This window comes from Gossypium hirsutum, chromosome A06 (assembly GCF_007990345.1).
Source record: "Gossypium hirsutum isolate 1008001.06 chromosome A06, Gossypium_hirsutum_v2.1, whole genome shotgun sequence".
In the NCBI taxonomy this organism is placed as follows: Eukaryota; Viridiplantae; Streptophyta; class Magnoliopsida; order Malvales; family Malvaceae; genus Gossypium; species Gossypium hirsutum.
In genome coordinates this window covers 53,969,924-53,974,294 of record NC_053429.1, presented here as the reverse complement: position 1 = coordinate 53,974,294, position 4,371 = coordinate 53,969,924, and the positions used below count along the sequence as shown (strand labels likewise).

Here is a 4,371-nt window from a genome sequence, read left to right as displayed (position 1 = left end):
CATAAGAGAAAAGTTGTTGAATGAATTATTAACTATGTACAATTAAGAGACCATTATATATGCTAGCTATGTACATCTAAATAAAACTCTCAAGTATATTGAAACTCTAATTAATCTAAATAATAAGTAGTTTTAAACTAAACTTTATTGTTGATATAAAACTCCTAAACAAAATACTTTAAAAATATTCAAAATTCAGAATAAATAAATAATGAAATAATAAGACCTAATAAATAAAACATTGGGCTCATATATAGTAAAAATTAAGCCTAAAAATTGAACCCAATATGATTTAAACTCGGATTTAAAAACCCAAAACTTTTAATTTTCATAATAATCTTGTTTAGAAATTCTACTCCCACAATCTTTACTAAAATGGTCATAACTTGAGCTCCCAAACAAAAAAATGAATGATTCAAAGTTCGTTTCGAACCTAAGAGATAGATCTTCAAACACTATGAAGACATCTCAATCCAGAAATGCCTAGATCCCATCCAAAATTTCCAAAACTCAATTGATTTTTCAAACTTGAAAATTGGTAACTTCAATGAATGATATTTAATAAATTTCACCCCATTCATGCATGTCTCAAGACCTTTTTTGATCACTACCCATTATTGGTGAATAGAAATCCTAGGATGTGTTTTGGTAGGGTACAAGTAGACAAATGATGTTTCATTTTGAAGCTTGTTGGCTTTTAGAAGAGACAAGTAAGGCAGAAGTTAATAGATTGTAGGATAGTAGCAGGGGAGAGGCTAAAAAATTGTTAATGCGATAACTAGATGAACTAAATGACATGGCTCCAGACGATGATGTGTTGGTTGAGACTTTGAATACTAAATTGATGCTTATTTTGGAAATAGCAAGGAGGAATTAAATAGAGTGTTCGAGCTAATTGACTTAGAGAGATAGGATTTTTGGCTTAAAAATATAATAGTTTGTTGACTTTAGACAAGGAAGAGATGACTCGAGTAGTAGTTGGTTATTTCTAGAATTTATTTTTGAGTGTAGGGAGCTGTGGCAAGGAATATGTCTATTCCGGGGTAGCCTAGTGTGTTTCTGAGGAGATGAATAATGCATTGATGTGTAATTTTCAAGGGGAAGGAGTTACCAAAGCTCTAAAGGATATGGTTCCTACTAAACCTTCGGGAAAGGACGGCTGATAACTCTTGATAAGAGTTATATTTCATGCCTTTAGACCTAGCTAATTGTCTGTACTTAAGTAAATTTAGTTGCATTTTAGGACATTCTATTCATATTTTTGCATAAGAAGCTTGGATAGTGCTTAAATATTATTATTTGTTATTTTTAATTGCTTGTGGTAGGGCTGTGTTTGGTGGTTTGACAAGAGCAGGTTGAGCAACGAGAAATAAAGGAGTGAAAGTTTTCTGGGGGAAAAGGTTGGACATTTTGTTAGCACGGATGCCGTGACAATTCTAGGAAGACCGAGTCGACACTTAACGCATACCGATTTTAGCCCAATGGTACTTGTATTAGAAAAATCTGCCTAAAAAAAGAAGAGAAGATAATCTTAGGATGTTTATTTTTTATCCTAGAAAAAAAAGAATTTAAAAAGAGGAAAAGATAATCTTGGGTTGTTAGATTTACCCTTGTAAAAAAGCTTATAAAAAGTCAATAGAGGAAACTCTAAAGGGCGAACAAAAAAATACGACGAACAAGTGTGGAGATCCATAGGCGAAACTAGAGGGTAGCAGTTGAGTAGAGATGAAAAGAGGAAGACGAAAGCAGTCCCTCTCAGCCACCACATGACATTGTGCCGCTGGAGTGTAAACTGGACACACGAAAGTTGTCTTCTTATCATTCTTCTGTTATTTCGTAACTATTTCTCCGTGAATTGATTTAATGAAAATGATGTTGAGTGATATTTTGGTTTTGAGTTTTATTCGCCAACCCATGAGCTAAATCTCATAGGGTTGGGATTACATGATGAATCCTTTATTTTCTTTAATGGTTGAAGCATAAAACTGAATTGTATTTTTATTTTTTCACCGTTGCTGGTGATAAGCAATTTGGTGAAATTTTATTTTTTTATTTTTATTTTTCTTAGTTCTATTAGTTTTATTTAACTTAATTGTATTTAATTTTTATAGGTTTCCCATCAGTATAAGAGAAGAGGCATTATTGCTAATGAAAAATATTCTTTTGACCTTAAGATCGAGAGAACTTAGAGAGGAAGCCGAAAAGAAATGAGAAAAATGGATAGAAACGGGAATGATCCTGGTCTCAATAATAATTTGAATGGTTGTGATGCTAATCCTCCTATTTGTAATATGATAGATGACTGAGACAAACCCATTTGATAGTATTTTGTTCCAATTTTGGTTGATCTAAATCCAGGGATAGTCAGACCACAAATTCAAGCTGAAATTGGTAATGTTTCAGATGTTTCAAATAGTAGGACAATTTAGTGGATTACCGACTAAAGATCCAAGACTGCACTTAAGAATTTTCCTAGAAGTTTGTGACTCATTCGGGCAACAGGGTGTTCCTGAAGACGCCCTGCAACTTAAACTGTTTCCATAGTCTTTAAGAGATCATTCGAGAGTATGGTTGAATGCTTGGCTGTCAGAAACAGTGACATCATGGAATGATCTTTGCCAGAGATTTTTGTTACGATATAATCCACCAAATATGAATGCCAAGCTTAGAAATGACATCACATCTTTTTGGCAGTTAGAGGATGAAACATTATATGAAGCTTGGGAATGATTTAAAGATTTAATTCGAAAATGTCTGATGCATGGATTTCAGCACTTGGCTCATATGAAATATTCTATAATGGATTGAATATACATACACGAATGGTAGTTGATGCATCTGCCAATGGTACATTGTTTGATAAATCTTATAATGAAGCATATGAGATTTTGGAAAAGATAGCCAACAATGACTATCAGTACCCTACCATAAGAGTTGGGATGTATAAGAGAGCTGTTGGTACCATGAAGCTCGATGCAATTACTTCGTTGACATCTTAGGTATCTTCTTTAGCTAATAAGATCAAAATAATGAAGAAGCTGGCTGCAACTCAGGAGATGAACTCAACCAAACTGTAATGCGTTTATTGTGGTGACGATCATGTGTTTGATGAATGCCCATAAAACCCAGCATTAGTATACTACATGGGTAATTTTAACCAAAATAATAATCCTTATTCCAACACTTACAATCTCGGGTGGAAACAACATCCGAATTTTAGTTGGAATAATCAAGGTATGGGGAGTTTATACAATGTTGCAAGACAAAATATCCACAATACACCGCTGGGTTATAATCATCTTATGTCAAGGAAAAATGCTCAACAAGGTTAGGTATCATCTTCTAATTCTATTGAATCTTTTTTGAAGGAGTATATGGCCAAAAATGATATTGTGATTTAGAGTCAGATTGCATTTTTCCGAGCTCTTGAAATTCAAGTAGGGCAAATAGCGAACATAAGGGAACATAAGGGAAGGAGCAGTGCAAGGAGCAATGCCAAGTGATACTGAAAATTAGAGAACATAAGGGAAGGAGCAGTGCAAGGCCATCACTCTTAGAAGTGAGACTCATTTGGATGATGTTTTTCAATATACCATGACAGATAAAAACAAATCTAGCTGCAATCAGGAAAAAATCTCAAAACCTACTAAAGAACAGACATCACCTAAAAAGGGTACATAGGAAAATATAATGGCAAAATCAGATCGTGTTGCCAACAAAAATGCCACAACAAAACAATATCAGCAACGTAAAGGACGACCACCTCCATGTTTTCCTCAAGGATTCCAAAATTCTAAACAGGATGTTCGTTTCAAAAGATTTTTGCAGGTCTTGAAGCAACTCCATATCAGCATATTGCTAATAGAAGCTTTGGAGAAAATGCCAAATTACATGAAATTTATGAAGGATATACTGTCAAAGAAGCACAGATTTGGAGAATTTGAAAGTGTTGCTCTCACTGAAGGGTGTACAATAATGTTGATGAATAAATTACCTCCAAAGTTGAAGGACCTAGGGAGTTTTACTATCCCATGTTTAATTGGAAATTATTATGTTGGCAAGGCACTATGTGATTTAAGAGCAAGTATAAATCTAATGCCTTTGTCTATTTTTTAGAAGCTAGGAATTAGGAAGGCAAGACCCACAATAGTCATGCTATAATTAGCTGATTGATTTTACGCACATTCAGAAGGTAAAATTGAAGACGTGTTGGTAAGGGTAGATAAGTTTATTTTTCCTGCGGATTTCCTTATTTTAGAATTTGAACCTGATCGAGATGTGCCAATTATTCATGGAAGACCTTTCCATGCTATAGACGCAACTTTAATTGATATGCAGAAAGGTGAACTAACTATGAGGATGAATTATCAC

At 34.0% G+C, this 4,371-nt stretch overlaps 1 non-coding gene across 1 annotated transcript; it reads right to left on the bottom strand.

Annotated features, from left to right (window-relative positions):
* Positions 1-2,661: 2,661 nt before the first annotated feature.
* LOC121231373 (small nucleolar RNA R71) lies at positions 2,662-2,768 on the bottom strand. The gene has a single exon (XR_005929433.1). It is a non-coding gene; the product is annotated as a small nucleolar RNA R71 (small nucleolar RNA).
* Between the last annotated feature and the right edge of the window lie 1,603 nt (positions 2,769-4,371).